The sequence below is a fragment of the Jaculus jaculus genome, chromosome 12 (genome assembly GCF_020740685.1).
Source record: "Jaculus jaculus isolate mJacJac1 chromosome 12, mJacJac1.mat.Y.cur, whole genome shotgun sequence".
Lineage (NCBI taxonomy): Eukaryota > Metazoa > Chordata > Mammalia > Rodentia > Dipodidae > Jaculus > Jaculus jaculus.
The window spans coordinates 1,891,345-1,910,087 of record NC_059113.1 but is presented as its reverse complement, the minus strand read 5'-3'; the positions used below and the strand labels follow the sequence as shown (position 1 = coordinate 1,910,087).

Sequence of the window (18,743 nt, the reverse complement as noted above, 5' to 3'; positions counted from 1 at the left end):
TGTACTAACCACTTCATGACTACACAAATTCCATTCAGCATCAGGATACAGCCATGGGGTTGTGGGAACTATTATTATTTCTTTCTGTTTCTTTTATTATCTTTTTTAAAAAAATATTGACAACTTCCATAATTACAGACAATAAACCATGATAATCTCCCCTCGTTTTCCTCTTCACAACTCCATTCTCCATCACATCTCCTCCCCCACTTAATCAGTCTCTATTTTATTTTGATGTCATCATCTTTTCCTCCTACCTCTTGTATTGGTTGTGCCAAGCACTGTGAGGTCATGGATATTCAGGCCATTTTGTGTCTGGAAAGGTGCATTATAAGTAGTCCTATCCTTCCTCTGGCTCTTATATTACCATTCCTATTTCTAATGTCAGAAGTTGATGTTTTCTCAGACCCTCTTAATAAACCAGCACTAATCAGAGACTATGTGAAAAGAACAACAAACAGGTCTCCAATAGAAATCCTGCTAAGGTCTAGACAGTGAGGTGGTGGAATGTAGAAAGACTTCAAAATTGTAGCTTTTTTTTGGATCTTCCAAAGTGTATCGGCTCTCTTCTTCAAACATATGTCTTCATCAGAAGTCAGGGTCACCTTTACAACATCTGAGATGCCATTTTGTTCCAAGATGCAAGAAACACTATATCATCCTTTACTCCATAAAGACCCTTAATCATGGTGAAAATTTTATGTACCCGCTTAAGAAGTTTTTCATTATATTCTCTGCCAAATCTGCCACCAAAAGCCAGTCTAGTGGCCAAGGATGGATATAGCCTTTTGGCTTGATCACCTCGTAGGCACTGCCTACCACCTGTTTGTAAACCTCATTCCACTGTTCTTTGTCTGCATCAGTGCCTAGCTCTGGGTTCAGATTGGTCAGGGAGACACCAGTGACATTCACCCCACTCCACACAGACATCTTAGAGTCCCCATGCTCCCCTAGGACACATCCATGTTGGCTTAGTGGGTGACCTCCCAGTCTCCCCCATCAGGTAGCAGAACCTGGCCAAATCCAACTTGCAACCTCTTCCAATAACATGGTTGTGGGGAAAGCCTCTTATCTCCCAAGCCACACAGGTCAAGATGTCCATTGGGTGCAGACCACAAAGCAGCTTTTGGCTCAGGCAGTAGTTTACCACAGTAGGAATGATGAACTTAAAGATGTTCATGTTATGATGACCAAATTAAGACAGATTTCTCCCTCTTGCCCCAGGAGTGATGGTGAACAGCTTGGAGTTTGCAGTCACACTATATTCTTTGCCAGATGCAGTTTTGGGCGTTGGAAGGAAAAGGGTGCCATATTGGAAATTCTCCATCTCTCGCTTACTTTGTCATCCATGACAATGATGACAGTAAGCCCATCTGCTAATCTGCCATTAGAATACTGATGGCACAGGTCATGCCACCAGGATCAACCCCCAGGACTGTAGTCTTATTCTGGGGACCCTGTTCGTTCTTGAGAAGGTTCACAGTCAGTGGATGCTTGAGATTTGGACCCAATGGAAGGGATTTGGGGGCACAACAGGGGATGTGGACCTGGTGGCAATGGCTCCAGCACCTAACTTTATTTTTCAAATGGAGTTTGTTTATTTATTATTTATGAGAAAGAGAGGGAGAGAGAGAAAGAGTATGCAAGGGCCTCTTGCTGCTACAGATGGACTCAAGAAGCTTGCTTCACTTTGTGTATATGGTTTCCCATGGGTAGCAGGTCAGCGGGCTTCGCAAGCAAGTGCTTTAACTTGTGAGCCACCTTTCCAGTCCCTGAGATGACCATCAATAAGCCAGTAAGAAAGCAGACGTTGTATAGGCATTATGGATTCATTACCATGCATTACATACACAGTGTGCTAAATACCTCGTGGGAATTGTTGAATCGCAGAATGAGCCTTTGAAGTGCTATTATTAAAGCCCCGTTACGTGTAGAACAGGAGCCTCAGAGGGGCAAACACTTTCAGCCAAGATTCTAAGCAGACATTGGCTCCAGTTTATGCTGCCTAAAACATTATTGTAGTGTACTCACCATTCTTTTGGCTTACTGTAGTACAGTCAAATAAGTCCAGTTTTCTTTGATACAAACCTTTTGTCCCCTGTTTATTAAGGTTCTGGTGCCCAGATTATGCATGTTTTGATGTTTTTTCACTTTAAAAAATAAATTTTAGCTAGAAAGATGGCTGTGGTGGCTTGAATAGATGGCCCCCAATATATTCAGCTCTTTATTGTTTGTAGTTTGTATCTGCAGCCAACTGGCTGGATGCAATGTCACTGGGTGGATCTTAAGGTTTGGTGGTGGGTTTCAGATTTCAATCTAAAGATATGCAAAGTTTGCCTAGCAGGAGTTCCTGAAGTATGCTGTGCTGTGTGGCTTTTGGCTTGTACTTCTCTCTCTCTGCTTGGTCCTGTGAAGGCAGGCCAGATTCTTCTGCCATTTATGGAACTTCCCCTGGATCTGTAAGCTTCAATAAATATCCCTTCCTCCATAACTGTGCCTGGTCTGGAAGTTCATCTCAATAAACCTGAATCTGTCTGCTACAGAACTTGGTACCGAGGAGTGGACTGAGATGAACCTGGCCATGTGGATACTGATCTTTTGGAACCTTTGGTTTGGAGGAGTAGGCATGGACTTGGTGATTGCAAATGAAGATGGCTTGTGGAGTGGTAAGCTAAGTTGTATGGACTATTCTGATGAGAGTTTGAGAATGCTAAGTGCATACAGTATTGAACTTCGAGGCTTGGCTTATGAGCTTTCTAAGGGGAAGGAAAGACAACAGAGGACTTTGTTGGAATAGGGCTACTGGCATAAGGGCTGGCTATGTCCTGCTGCCCAGGCCCAGAGAGTTTGATCAAGGTTAAATTTGTAATGGGCTGATGTGCTTGGCTAAAGATACTGGACTGAGAAATTTAAGATTTTAAGCTGGAAAACCTCAAGCAAGTTAAAATTATAGGCACTGAGACTGGTTTTAGGTTACTGAATCTTCTATTGTCAAACACATTAGCAATCTTAAAGGAAGATGGCCCAATTGCTTTACCATGGAAAGGATGCCTGAGGAAAGACTATCATAGAAATGCAAACACTTTTGGAAAGAGTTGACTGGAGAAGGAACCTGTTTTTCAAGGTTATGATTTATTTTGTCTATGAATTAAGAATATGGCTGTGTCCTGCACACCTGGTATTGGTTTCAGAAGCATGAAAAATGTGAGGATTGGTTGTGAATTTCACATGCTTCCAGGAGCTGCTGCTGGAATGCAGCATGAGGTAGGACCTGATGCCCTGATAGGCTGAAAGAAAGAGCCTTTGGAAAATGTGAGGAGTGGTCATGAATTGCACATGGTTCCAGGAGCTGCTACTGAGATGCAGCATGAGGCAGGGCATGATGCCCTGATAGGCTGAAAGAGCCTTTGGAAGATGGAGCGTGGTTTGCATGAAGACCTGAAGATGTTTTGGATATACCAGGACTATGCAAGGGCTACCGTAGAGTGCACTGCTATCCTGGGATGAAAGTGTTAGCTGACTACTCTGCCCAGCTGGAGGGGTGGAATGGATACTGTCAGTCTCTGGTTATGTTGAACTTGAACTCCTGAAGTTTGATGCTTGTTTGATGGTGGTTGAGTTTGCATTGTTTTAGTCTCTCTTTGCTATGTCTTACACCAGTTGAAAATGTTTAGTCTGTGCCTTTATATGTTATAAATGTTTAACTTGTTTGATTTTACAGGTATTAATATCTTAAATTGGTCAAGAATGTGGGGACCTTTGAAACTGAACTGAGTAAAATTTACAATGTGTGATGGTCATAAATCTATTGGGGGCCAGGGGCAGAATGTAGTGATTTGAATAGATGGCCCCCAATATATTCAGTTCTTTATTGTTTGTAGTTTGATCTGCAGCCAATTGGCAGGAGGCAACGTCACTGGTTGAAACTTAAGGTGCGGTGGTGGGTTTCAGATTTCAACCTAAAGATATGCAAAGTGTGCCTAGCTGGGATTCCCGAAGTGTGCTGTGGCTTTTGGCTTTTAGGCTTGTGCTTCTCTCTGTCTGTATGGGCCTGTGAAGGCAGGCCAGCTTCTTCTGCCATTATGGAACTTCTCTCAGATCTGTAAGCTTCAATAAATATCCCTTCCTCCATATCTGTGCCTGGTCTGGAAGTTCATTTCCTAAATCTGTCTGCTACAATGGCTCAGGACTTAAAGGTACTTGCTTGCAAACTCTACCTGCCTAGGTTCAATTCCCCAGCCATCTACATAAAGCCAGGTTGGTATTCATTTGCAATGGCAAGAGATAAATGTATGTGTACACATGCATACATAATAAATAAATAAATAAATAAATAAATAAATAAATAAATAAATTTTATTTCTATGTTATAAATCCATCAAGAATTTTGGAAGTGGGGCTGTGGAGATGGCTCAGTGGTCCAAGATACTTGTTTGCAAAGCCTACCAGCCTTGTTTCTATTTCTCATTATCCACATAAAAGCCAGATACACAAAGTGGAACATGCATCTGGACTTCATTTGCAGTGGCAAGAGGCCTTACTATGCCATTCTATCTTTCATAAATAATAACTTTTGAAAGGAATTTTATATGTGCATGCAGTGGTAATGATCTAATTATATTCTCTCAGTGAAGTATAAATTGTCCCAATGAAATCTTCTGTTAACTCATTTGTCAGTTATTTTTTAATGCCATTTTAATCTTAAGCTACAATGTGCATATTTCTGAATTTATTTCATTCCATCAACTTAGCATCTCAGTATGGCCTATGAAACTTTTTCAGATATCATTTTATAGTATGCTTTGTTACAAAATAGAAGAAATCCACAGCTTTGTCCTCCACCTCAAAAAGGAGATTTCTGAACACTTCCTGTGTGTGTTTAGAGCCAAATACATTTTTACATCAGCCTCTTGAAAGCAAGTAATTGGTCAGAAGGTGTCTGGATTTGCCAGTAGTACTGTTGTGCATCAGTTGTTTTTTGGCTCATGTTGGTTTTCTTGTACTTTGCTCTGTGATGGCTGCACTCCCTCCATGCTACGTCTTCTACGGTTTATGTCAATGAGAGGCACTGGAAGAGCTATCTGAAGGCAGGGGAAGAGGCAGTGGGTTCCACCTTGTTCTCCTTTTAGATTTTCAGGATCACAAGACACTGGTGGCTGTCACTTAGCTTTCTTTACATGTTTTCAGAACTACCTGGTCTATGCCTTTCTGTGGTCTAGGCAATGAGCCATACCTCCGAATGCTCAAAATACCAACTGGGCTTTCTCCCAGCCCTTTCCCTCTTCCTTCCACACAACAGATACAGATTCATACCACCCATATCCTTCAGACTGAGCATCTAGAATAAGGCTACATCTCTCTGAGGTCCACATCTGCTATGAGCCACTTTCTTCAGAGGTCTGAATAATAGCTTTGTCTGATGTTTGCATAGCATTTTTATGGACACTTTTTACATATGTTCATAATGTATTTGATCATAATCCCTCCCCGTTGCTGTCTCCTGTCACCTGTCCACTGAACCCCTAACTTCCTCTGCCATTTTGATGTCTTCTTTTCCCATTTTTCTATTCCCTTGTTTCCTCCCTTTCTTCCTCCCTCCATCCCTTTTCTTTCTTTCTTTCTTTCTTTCTTTCTTTCTTTCTTTCTTTCTTTCTTTCTTTCTTTCTTTCTTCCTTCCTTCCTTCCTTCCTTCCTTCCTTCCTTCCTTCCTTCCTTCCTTTCTTTCTTTCTTTCTTTCTTTCTTTCTTTCTTTCTTTCTCTCTTTATTTCCTTCTTTCCTTTATTTCTCTCTTTCTTTCTTCTTGTTTTTGCCTTCCTTCACCATCCTTGATTATATATGTTCATGGGAACCATATCATGCAGGTAACAACAACCACTTGTAGTCTTGAATGTACAGTGCACCATGTGTCCAGAGCATAATGTTAAGGTCCTTCCATGCTCCAGCCCTCACATTCTTTCCACTGCCTCTTCTGCGAGGTTCCTTGAGTCTTGGAGGGTGTGATAGAGATGTTTCATTTAATACTGTGCATCTAATTGTCACTTCTTCTCAGATTGGATGAGTTCAATTTTCCCTGGGTTTCTTCACATGTACAAAAAGAAGCTTCTCTGATCAAAAGTGAGAACAACACTACTATATGAGCATAAATGGAGTATTTAGAGGACAACTAGATGGACACAGCATACCCATTTAGCCAAACAACCCTCTAGTGTCTATGACCTTTTGAACCATACGTTCTAACTAGGTTTTCAATACTAGGCATGAATTTTCTTCTGTAGGACAGTCTTTACCTTCAGTAAGAGAGCAGCTGGTCATCCCCACAACAGTCACGCCACTATTGCCCCAGCAGACTTGTCTTGCTTGGGGGCAGTTTGTACACTTCACAAAGTCCACTGCTCTGATGGACCATTGATGACTTTTCTTCTCCAAGCCATCTGCACATTCCTCTCTTGCACAATAGCATCTTACACACTGAACCATTTCTTCAGCAGAAGATAATTTCTTCCTTAAATGATTTTTTTTCAAAGGCGCTTGCCACACCCAGCTGTTATTTATTTATTTGTTTATTTATTTATTTGAGAAAGAGAGAGAGAGAGAGAAGGGGCACACCAGGGACTCCAGCCACTTCAAACAAACTCCAGATGACACCTTGTACATCTGAATTATGTGGGTCCTGGGAAGTTGAACCTGGGTCCTTTGGTTTTGCAGGCAAGCACTTAGCCACTAAATCATCTTTTCAGTCCCTTAAATGACATTTTTAAAAGATCTGTTTACTTAGTGAATACCAGTCAGAACCCTTAAACATTTGCATAGATTGATGATAGATAGATGATAGTTAATACATATAAATGATATAGATATATAACTCAGATACTAGAGAACTATGATTAAGTAAAACTGCAAGTTTGAAGGAGAAAATTCAGTCCCATGGCTTTTGCAGAAACAACTCAGGTGTAATGCAGAAACTTAAAAATAAAAATGAGTCAAAATTGAGCTCAGTCAAAAAATATATGTACTTTAAAAATTCTAGGAGACCTATGTTGGTAAATAGCTTTAAAGAGTACACATGGATATAACCTATATTTCTATAGCCCTTCTGCATCTTCAAGTCACCTGATCTTCTTCTTGACAGAGATATAAGAAGGTCATGACTTGTGTAAAGCATTAAGAAGTAGTTAGGAAAGAATTCAGAGGTGGTCAGCACATTAACAGAGCTAGAAAGTTCCTACTGGATTTCCTTGTGTTTGGTAGGTCTTCTCATTTTCAGTAAATGGGTTAGCTCTTTCAACAAGTAATAATCAGCCTAGTTTGTAAAATATCACACAGTGTTACAAATACATGCAAAATAACACTTGTATCACTCTTTTGCTTCTAATTTGTAAGTTGTTCTGGATGTGGTTATTCCATGTAATTTAATATTTTTCACATATTGATTTGTACATTCACCAACAGGTGATTAGTCAACATTTTTGTAACTAATTTTTAAATTTGAATCCCAAAGTGTCCAAAAGAATGTGTTAGTATAACAAATATTTCTTTTGACACTGAATGCCATAATAGCAATAATAGCTTGGGGCTTCAATAAAACTAATGATATTTTAATGCTTTGTATGAAAAAAGTTTCCTTACAAAAAGTAGTAATTACTAGAAAAATAATAACCTCTTCATTACATATCATATATATCACAGCTAAAAACACGAGCTGAAATTATTTACCATATTATCATAAAATAAGACATGAAGAGTTATCTTGGATATAGATGGTACTGTACAATCCTTGAGAATAAAATGGAATAATTTCTGGCTATTGTATTTGATATAAAGTTAAGTCAACACTTAAAAATTGATTTGCCATTTAATTCTTTCAGTGCCTATTAAATCTAGAACAGTGAAATTTAGAATCAGGTTTAAAATAGATGGTATCAAAAATTATCATGAAAATATATATCTAATGGCAATGTTAAAAATCACATTAAAAATTAATATTTAAATAATCCACATTAATGGCATGTTTTTGTATCCAAAATCAAGTAGATCACTAACATAATTTGTTGTGATTCAGTTAAAATACCTGTTTTCTTCAAAGTTAATTACCTCTCAAGCAAGCACTAACTAGAGAAAGGCCACCCTTTGAGGACACTCACTGACTCTGTATGGGCCATGGCTCTGAGGAGCAAGCAGAAGGCAACAGCAGCGCGGAGAGCGAGGACTGCTGGGTAATGCAGCAGTGTGGTCTGCTCACAGGGACTCAGGAGAGGAAAGTAAAAACATCTGTATTCGACATACGGATCTGTCATAATACTGACCAAAGTGATTGGTTGATTTCAAAATATTTACTTTATTATTTCTTTTACTAACATATATAGAATTATATAGATTTCAAGATGTCATTTACAACAGAAAATCAATTTGGTTATTTTAATAGAGATAATTGAGCACAGCAATTGGGTAATTAAAGGATATCCATTGTCATTATTCTAAGCATGGGGCAGAGCTGTGGAGTGGAACAGCGAGGAAATGGGTCTTTGCCACTAGTCTTAGAGAGCAAATCACTTGTGGTTTGAATGAAAATGCCCCCCCCCCCATAAGCTCATGGACTTCACTAATGGGTCCTCTGTTGGTAGTAGGGGAGGTGTGGGAAGGTAGTGGAACCTCTGGGAAATCGACACTTGTTAGAGGAAGTGGGTGAGTGGAGCAGCCTTAAGGTTTTGTGGTCCAGCCCCACTTCTGGTTCACCTTCAGATTCCCTGCCACCCACGTGACAAGCAGGCCATCAGTGTCTTCCCTGTCATGAAGGGCTCTGTCACTTAGAACTGTAAGCCAAAATTAACGTTTTCCTTCCTATGATGCTTCTGTTCAGGTAGCTGATGCCATACTCTCTCCAAGAACCTGTGTGGCAATACTGAACTGATGTTGAAATGGTATGTGATAAAAGGAATGAACTTTAGACAACACTCCTTGCTCATGTTGACACAATTCAGTAGCAGGAAAAAACAAGGAAACAATTTAATAGAAGACTGTTGTCAAAAGCAGACTGCATGAGAACTCTGTGTTGACCTCTGGAGGATAAGGAAAAGACAGGGAAGTTATTAAGATCTAGGATTGCTGTCCTGGAGTCTCAGCTTTGCTCCTTAACAGTCATTTACCTTCCTTATTCCTCAGTTTCCTTTTTTTAAAGATTAGTAAAGTAACGGTGCTTCGGTTATCGGGTGTTATGAGGAGGTAGTAAGTTAACACATACACAAATGACTCAACAAAGTAAATGTAAGTACATGCTATAATCCTTGTTTTCATTTTGAAATTTCAAGATTATATTCTATCTATTTAATAGTCAGTTATCATAATATACTAAAAGCAGTTTTTCTCTTTTAATCTTGTGTGTGTGCATGTGTGAAGTGCGTGTGAGAGTGCCTTTCCATATGTGCTGGGTGCATACATGGAGGTCAAAGGTTAGTGCAGCTTGTCAGCCCTTTCCTTCCACCTCGTTCGAGGCAGAGGCACAGAAGCTGGCCATGAGCTTGTGGGCGTTCTCCTATCTCCACCTGTCAAAGGTCCTTCGGGATTACAGACTCTTAAAGCAACTTTCCAGGTAGTAATTTCAAATTGAAAACATTCACTGGATGGTTTTTGGTCATTTTAGCATTAGGATATTTGTTTTTTCTTTATTTAGGATACTGTTAAAACAATGACTAAATGGTTTGTCCACACATGAGATAAACATATAAAAATTACAGTTCTATGCAAGGGCAGAGGGGCAAATGCAAAAATAAAGCAATATGCCTAACTTTAACTTAGATTATCCAAGTCCTTAAAAATCTCATGATACACAGGTGACAATAATTCAGAGTGAGCTTATCTAGGGGTTTAATTTTAATTCAAATATTTAAAGACTTTTAAAGTTATTAAATGAATTCTATTATATCTCTGTGATGGATTGATAAAACTATTCAATGGTAATAAAAGTAGAATGTTATATAAGTACTATCTTGGGTAAAGTCTGGAAATACTTGCTTCTGCATGTACCCTGAACACCCCTAAAACTGAAAATCTAAACATTCATATCAATGTAAACATTTATCTAAGTGCTTAGATGATTAACAGTAATAACACCAGTCTAAGGTAATGCTTTCAAATATCTTGGCATTGTTTATTAATTAGTTTTGTACCCAGCGAATACAGTCAATTTGGTATCATTGTTAGGTTCATCCATGACCTACCCCCTCCCACTAGCCCCTCCTTGTTGACGTATATGGGTCATGCATTCTGGAGTTAGCCCACAGTTATGGATAGGATAAATGTCTCTGCGTATCATGACCCAACATGTGGCTCTGACATATTTTTAATGATACCTGTTCTGAGAACTGGTAGTTCAATATTAGTGTGCAATTCTTTCAAAAGGACGACATGCAGAGATGGACTATTTTCTATTTAATGGTGTGATTGCATAAATTATGACATTATTTTCTCAACAGAGGCATGAAACCACATTTCTACCCCAACAGATAACCAAACTCTCAAATTGTGTATCCAAGCAGGGACAGAAACACTGGTATTGCACATTTTTATTAGAGCAGAAGTGAATCCAAAATTCAATCTCTTGAGTTCAATTATAAAACCAATATGCATGGCAAAAATGTGCAAGTTCATTACACATTACAGGCTGCACATTTCATCTTTGATTCAAAATACACTCGTATTGCTAATGTGGCATATACTGTTAAAAGACTAATATTTCTGTGTGGAGTCATATAAATAGGTAGGTGAATACTTCTGGATATTGTGCCTTAAAAACCATGCCATCTATGTAGAAGATAAAGCTTATAATAATAAGGAATGTTTATATAGAGTGCCTAGTGAAGAATAACAGTAAAGAAAAGAATACACAGTGCCTTGAAATTAAACAAAGTACAGCTGAACCAGTAGCACCAATGAAAATACCCTTACGCCCATGAAGATGAGTCTTGCTCCTTGTTTTTAGATAAACCAAAGACGAACATCTCTAGCTTGGTTTTAGAAAGCTGTGATGATTTCTAAGGTTAACTTAAAGTACCTACAAAAGAGAAATGGGACAAGGTCTACAAAATATTTGGGTGTAGACCTGAAGACTTAGTGATATACCAAGACATGTCACGAAGTGAATTCATTTTAATCACAGACCAATGAAAACCAGGAGTGGGATTCGTTGTCAACAAATGGCTTATGCTTAAAAGATGTGTAGCTGTCTACTGCTTCTGCTATTTAAAAACTACAGGGTCTTTTTTCAATAAAGATTGTGCTTCTTTTTACTCAAAAAAAAAGCTACAGATCCTCAGCCTGACTTTTTTATTAGAGGAAGCTAACATCACAGGGGGACCAACTAGACACTGAAATTTACAAGCCCAAGTTCTCGTTCAACTGTCTGGCTTTGGAATCTTCTGAAACAGTAAGGTTCTCTTTCGTTTATGTAGAAAGAAGACACACGCTGCTGCACTGGGCCTCATTGATATGTGCAAATGATTGTGAACTTATTAAACTAGTGCTTGCATGTAGCAAATATTGCTATATGCGCTTTCTTCATCTGTTCCAAGCAGCCTTCCAGGTAGCACCATGACTCTCCCTCCTGTGGTTCATGACTCTTTTTACCCCTTACCTTCTTCGTGTGCAAGATACATGACTTGCTTCCAAGCGATGGGATGTAAAAATGATTATGAATACAAATAGTTACAGCTATGTGAATATGTAAGACTATAGCCTTTCATGCTAGACTGTTTGATTGCTGAATTTGAAGAAGCTATTGCTACCAACCCTACAGCATCAAGAATAGTAAGTCTACCCACAAGCCAAGGGAACGCAGCTGTAAATCCGGGCCTAGCCTCTGATGACAACCTATGTGGGCTGCTACTTAGAATGCATCCTTTGAGAACCTCAGAAGACGAGGGTCGAGCTAAGCTATCCTAGATGCCTGACACAGAAGGTGTGAGGAAAATAAGAAAGGATATTTATTACCCACTCCAGAAGAGAAACTAAGTTATTTATTCTTATTATCAAAAACATTCTATCAAGATCATTACCATACAAAGAGGCAATAAAAGTTTATGCTGACAAAACTGAATGAAATAAATTGTAGCAGAATTACCATTTTTGTTTTTTATGTTGATGGTATTTTTGAATTTTTAATGATTGCAATATTTGTGATTTATTTTCTACCCTAAATAAATATTTACTTTCATAAGTACATGATAATTACGCTGTTCAATTCTTTTTCTTAACTAGGGCATTCAAAATCACTTATGTTTTAAGTCCTGGAACATCTAAAAGAGAATTCAATACTTTTCAATGCTGCAGCAACATGAAAGGAGGTCATGGCCGCTAGGAACAAGCAAGATGAAACTGTTGCTGATTTTGATAGCAATTATTTAGAGAGGTGGCATGTCCAGAAAGCAGAGGAGAGAATAGACAATGAAGGAGAAGAGCTGTGGCAGGGTGCATGCCGCTGATGCCAGAGAAACGGTCTGGCAGTGAGAGCTGGCATGCAGCTTAGGTGGCAGATGGAGGGGAATGTATGGCCGTAGGAGTTTTCTTTATTGATGGAAGCAACTTTATATGGGGATTCTCCAATAGAAAGAGAGAAATTGACAACTTGGGCTGCACAGGGATAAATGTATGGGGTGTCAGGTGTACTAGCAATACAGGAGAAATTCTGGGTACATAAGAAAAGAAAGGAACCTCTTACTCTGGAATCTGGTTGACATCTCTTCTCACTTGAGAGGTAAGAATCCCAGCACAGTTACCAACATTTGTCGTGAAGGTTTATAACACAGAAACAATATTACCTTTATATAGAAAATTTTAAAATAGCAGTGAACCATGCTTAGAGCTTAAGCCCATATGGTTTTCAAGTGTGTCTTTGTTTCTTTCCCAGGTATTTTCTGAGGCTCTCACAGACAAAACTAAACCTTTGTTTACAGTAAATAAATAAATAAATAATCTTAACTCCAGGTAGGGTTGTGACCTAGGGTTTTACCTCATTAGGTATAATTACAGTCAATGCATAGAAACCATCCTATGATCTCATGTACATTCTTAGATTCTTAGCAACCCTTTGAATATAATCATTTCAAACCCCACAAAATAGTACAACAATTGTACAGTCAATGAGGTTCAATTCCCCTTTCAGAAGCACACCTCGTACTGAAGAGATGACTCAGTTGGTAAAGCACTCGCCTGGCAAGCGTGAGAACCTGAGTTCAGGTTAATGTGTGAATTGGTAAAGTGATGATTCTCATTCTCACTAGGGACATATCGCAGACTACACAAGTAATATAACAAATACCCATGTGTACATTGCTCACGTTAGAATTAGGGAACACGATCCAACCCAAATATACAAAGCTAGAATCCACATATGAGAAAGAACATGAGGTATTTGTCTTTCTGAGCCTGAGTTACCTCACAGTATAAGTTTTTCCAGATTAATTTCCTATGAATTTTGTAATTTCAGTTTTCTTTATACTAAGTAAAAGTCCATTGTATATATGTACCACATCTTCATTATCTATTCATTAGTTGATGTGCATCTAAGTTGGCTCCATTTCCTAGCTATAATGAATAGGGAAGCAACAAGCATGGCTGAGGAAGAATCTCTGTAGTAAAGTATAGAGTCTTCAGGGTATACATATAGGCTTAGGAGAGGGTCATATGGTAGATCTATTAGAAGGTGAGTTAAGTAAGTGTCTGCAGTAGAGGCCAGGGAGTTAGAATGAGGCTTAGAGGGGGCAGACAGTCTCTTAACTATAAGCCTGTAATGTTAAAACACAATTCAAATACATATCATGGCACAGAGTATACATTCACATTGCAAAAGATGACACTGGACATAGCAAGGAATGACTGAACCAATGCAAAATCTAAAACAATCAGGACAAATGCCAAATATTGCAGCTCCATAATGTTAGGACTCAAAAATTAGAGGACAGAGACCACAGTGCTCTGGGAATAGGGATCTTAGAAGTGGATTAGAGTGGAAGTTTTAGGAAAAGAGAAGTCAAGGAGCTGGGGGATCAGCAGGGGCTTGCAGCACTGCCAGCCCCAAAGTGAGAGCATACATCATTGGGTTAGTAAGGGATGGGAAGAAATTGAGGTAGGTAGATAGATAGATGACAGATGATAGATAGATAGATAGATAGATAGATAGATAGATAGATAGATAGATAGATAGATAGATAGATAATAGATAGAGACAGAGAAAGAAGTACATGTATACAAAGGAAAACAGATGAAGGCTGAGGCAGACACAGAGAGAGATACAGATAGAAAGAGATACAGTCAGAGACATAGAGAACTATGTACCTTCCTTCCATAAAGAGGACCAGATTCAGAGAACAAGAAAACATCATCTGCGATTTTATTGCAATGTTCCCAGTGGAGGAAAGGGGCTTGTAGAAGTGTGGGCTAGTGTTCAGGGAAGAAGCCAGGCTGGCTGGATATGCTGCTAAGTTTTGGCTGGGTGATAAAGGGGAGAGAGATCAGGTAGAGAGCTCTTTCTAACACATGTGTAGCAGATAGGACCTGGGTTCCAATTCTGCCCTTGCAGGGCTGCCTGTACCCCGGGGAAACTCCACCCCAAGTCAGAAGGTCTTCTTGGTAGCTGTCTCACAGTCCTGGCATCTCCAAACTCCTGGACTCTCCACTAGAACCCATGATCATCCATGCCATGGCCCCTATGCCCTCTATTCAGGCATGATGACCCTGCTACCTAGGACAGAATCACTCTCCTTAACTGCCTCTTGAAAAGCTAATCCACCAACCAAAGTCTCTGCATGCATAAAAGAAAAGGATTGTCACCCTTCTCAAAAAAAAAAATACACAATAAACCCAGGATAGAATGATAGAATATATATATATATATGCATGCATGCATGCATGCATACATACATACATACATACATGCAGATACACCAAGAGTTTTCCAATATATACTCATATTTAGGTTGATTTTCTAGGATCTTAGAATAAATATTAGCATTCTGCTTTACCCTCAGTTTTGTCCAGGTTAGTTTGATACACATTAAGGCTGTGGCAGCCTTACTCTGATTTATTGCTATGTACACAATAAACGGAAATATAAACACAAAGACTTCCACCATAGAACTGTACTACAGAATCCTGTGGGATTCAGAGAGAAAAATGGTAAGTACACAGAATGTATCATTGACTTAAATGTAAGTCCACCACTTTCGTTAAGTTTCTGTTTTAGTTCTACCCTTTGTGGTAGTCATCCATAATTTGAGCAACTTTGTAATGTAACATTAGAACTTAACATAGATAGAACTATTTAGAATATTATATAGTGTATTAAAACTTTTAAATCAATTACAATTGTCTGATTATCATTTTTGCAACCCTAAGGTACTATTTTCATCAGCAATAATCTCAACCTTGAATCCTGGATGATTTGGAGAACTTGGAGGACTTAGCACTTTCTCCTCGACAACTCTGCATGCAGGTTCACCAAAGCAATCTCATTAGCTATGATGTAATATTACATTGGGTAACAATACCTTTAAACTGATTTTTGACTTTTCTTAATTTTTATACAAGGAGATACAATATCACTTGCATTCTATTATTTCTTTAGAAAAGAAAAGTCCTTATTCATATAAAACTTAAGGAAAAGCCAATAGTAACGCTTCACTCTAGATAAGTCTGTTTCTCCCAACATGGAAGAAGGTTCTATGGGTTCAACTTTTTCTTATAGACAAATACACCTGCTGAAATTGACATTTTTCCTGGAAACAAATGGTTTCATGCTACTCAATTTCTTATCATGAAATCTATCTTCATTAATAAATTTTCATTACAGTTAGTTTAGTTTTTATTTCCTACCATTCCTAAGCTCCATAATCTTAAATTACTTCTCCGTATTCTTGAAGCCTAACTTTCCACTGACCAAAGTGGCATGGCTCTATAAATTTGAGAACAGCATGTTTTACAGTCAAGTTACCGGTTGTATTTGAAACCCAAACATTGACATCTAAAGTGGGCATTGATTCACTAGCCTCTGCCATTTCCCCTTCTCTTACTTAACGAATGCAATGTTTTTAGGAGTAACTCTAGGAAAGAGTTAATACAGCACAAAACATGTAGAGACAAGGCATGCTTTCCTTCCTCTTGACCCTGCACATGTCATTGGTTTTGGAAGTTCAAGACACTGTATTACACAAATGAGGCTGTCACTTACTTTTTCATTGTGATATGAAATGTTGCACTTTAAAAACACAGCTACTGCTGCCATTTATGCAATGACAGGGCAAACTTTTGACCTTGCTAAGACTCTCCAAAAAGGCTGATTGTTGAGAAATAGAAAGAAAAAAATCTCTCCATGTGGCCACTGTTCAACAGAGTATAGAGACAGATGGAAATAGGGCATTTCACAGACATTTTCACTGTTTAGGAAGGTCAGAGAAAAGACAAGGAACCAACCACCAACAGAAAAACATTCAAATGTAGTTTATCACCAAGAATAGTATTGAACTATCCACAATATAAAATGAAATAACCAACAAAAACCCTCTGGCCCTTCCCTGGGAGCACTGTGACCAGGAATTAGATCTCACAGTTCTCTCTGGCACACTGGGAATTCCTTTAAAATAGGACAACCACAGTAATGGTGGCTCTTATTACATCATTATTGCTGCCTGCACTTAATGAAATCAAAGTAAATGTTGCTCCTGAAAGAGTTAATCCTGCATCTCTTCTCTCACCTAATTAACAGCAGGAAAGCTTTAGGCAAAAGGGAAAATGGGACTCTTGGGACTAGGTAATCTCACTGACTCCATGCAAACCCAAAGAATGCCTGTGAGCTGGATGCAAGGTAGGGAAAGATAGGGTTTGCAATCTGATTCCAAGCCCTTCTGTGGGTAAGTTACTTTCATTAAGCTTCATGTTTTTAAAAGGCTGTTAAATTCACAATCTCTGAGAAACCTAACACATCTTTGGTTTTACATTTTATAAAATCTTGCTAACTTAGACTAAAAAAAGGAAGATATATTTTGAATTGAAATATTTTTAAAGAAATGATAAGACAGTTCTGTAAATGGTTCAGTGGATAGAGAGCGTGCTGCACTGATTTTAGATCCTTAGACACCACATAAAAGCTGGAAGCTGTGGTGAACATTTGTAATCCTAGTACACCTACCATGAAATGGGAGGTGGAGACAGGAGAATTTCCCACAAGCTCATAGACCAGCCAGCTTGGGGAATGAGCAGTTCTGTCTCAAATGAGGTGGAAGGTGAAGATAACACCCAACAGTTGTTCTGTAACTTCCACATCTGTGCTCTGTTATACTGGTGCACTTATACATGAATACACACAAATAAGGGCTGGAGAGATGGCTTAGCAGTTAAGCACTTGCCTGTGAAGCCTAAGGACCCCAGTTTGAGGCTCAATTCCCCAGGACCCACGTTAGCCAGATGCACAAGGGGCGTACACATCTGGAGTTCATCTGCAGTGGCTGGAGGCTCTGGTGAGCCAATTCTCTCTCTTTCTCTCTCTCTCTGCCTCTTTCTCTGTCTGTTGCTCTCAAATAAATAAACATAAATAAAAATTTTTTAAAATACACAAATAAATTAAGAAACCAAGAAATTATAGACTTTTAAAGATTTGAAACTAGGTAAACAGAATATGGCTTTGGGAAATTTAATTAAGAATGACTTGTAGAGCAGGAGAGATGGCTTAGCAGTTAAGGCACTTGCCTGTGAAGCCTAAGGACTCATGTTCAACTCTCCAGGTCCCACATAAGCCAGATGCACAAAAGTGACACAAGCTCAAGGTCACACATGTGCACCAGGTGGTGCAAGTATCTGGAGTTTGATTGCAGTGTCTGAGGCCCTGACATGCCAGTTCTCTCTCTCTCTTCTTTAATTAAAAAGTAAAAAAAAAAAAAAAAAAAAAAAAAGACTTGTAGTGATATCAATTTATATGCTTTCATTACTTGTTTATAAGGACACTATGTTCTTTTATATTAATAGCTATCATACTGGAAAGGGGGCCAAGCTGATTTTTATTGCTCCATACAACTCAGTTAAAATCCACAAAGAGAGGTGTTGGGAAGTTGATGCTTTGGGCCTTCTGCTGAATATGGATGTACTGTTTCCCATGAAGAAGACAGTCTCCCTGTCATGTAAAGTAATGCAGCTGATCACTGGCCACTTCCAAAACATGTTATGTAAAAACATTTTCATTTGGTGATACTTCATTTGGTAAAACCAATACTTGGATTTTTTTTTCTTTTGCAATGGATATTTTTTGGAATTTTTAATCTTGCCTGGAATTTCCACATCTAAATAAACAGATAACAAAGTTGAGCTGACTGGTGAGCACAGCTCCTCCTTGTTTGAGAGACTTGACCAGGGCTTAGGTAGCTCTCCTCCTTGCCCTTATTGGGACTCATGCTTCACAGAGGGAGAGCTTTCTCCAAACTTCAGCTCTTTGACTGGAAAAAATTGTTTTGATGTCCCAGGGAGAATTGTTTAGCTCAAAACAAAGATACAGGCAGGAGAGGTGGCATAGCCAGCAGAGCTTTAAGCCCTGGAATCCATGTGGAACCTGATTATCATGGTGCAAGCCTGTAATCCCAGGGCTAGGGAGGCAGAAACAAGAGGATTACTGGCATGATGTGGCTAGCTAGACTAGCAGAACTGCTGAGTTCCTAGTTCAGTGAGTCCTTGTCTCAAAATAGGTGGAGAATGGCTGAGGAGATGGCTC

General features: G+C 38.9%; 1 pseudogene; it reads right to left on the bottom strand.

The window, feature by feature from the left end:
- Positions 1 to 437: 437 nt before the first annotated feature.
- LOC101614637 overlaps positions 438 to 18,743 on the bottom strand; it is a 38,920-nt pseudogene continuing 20,614 nt past the window's right edge.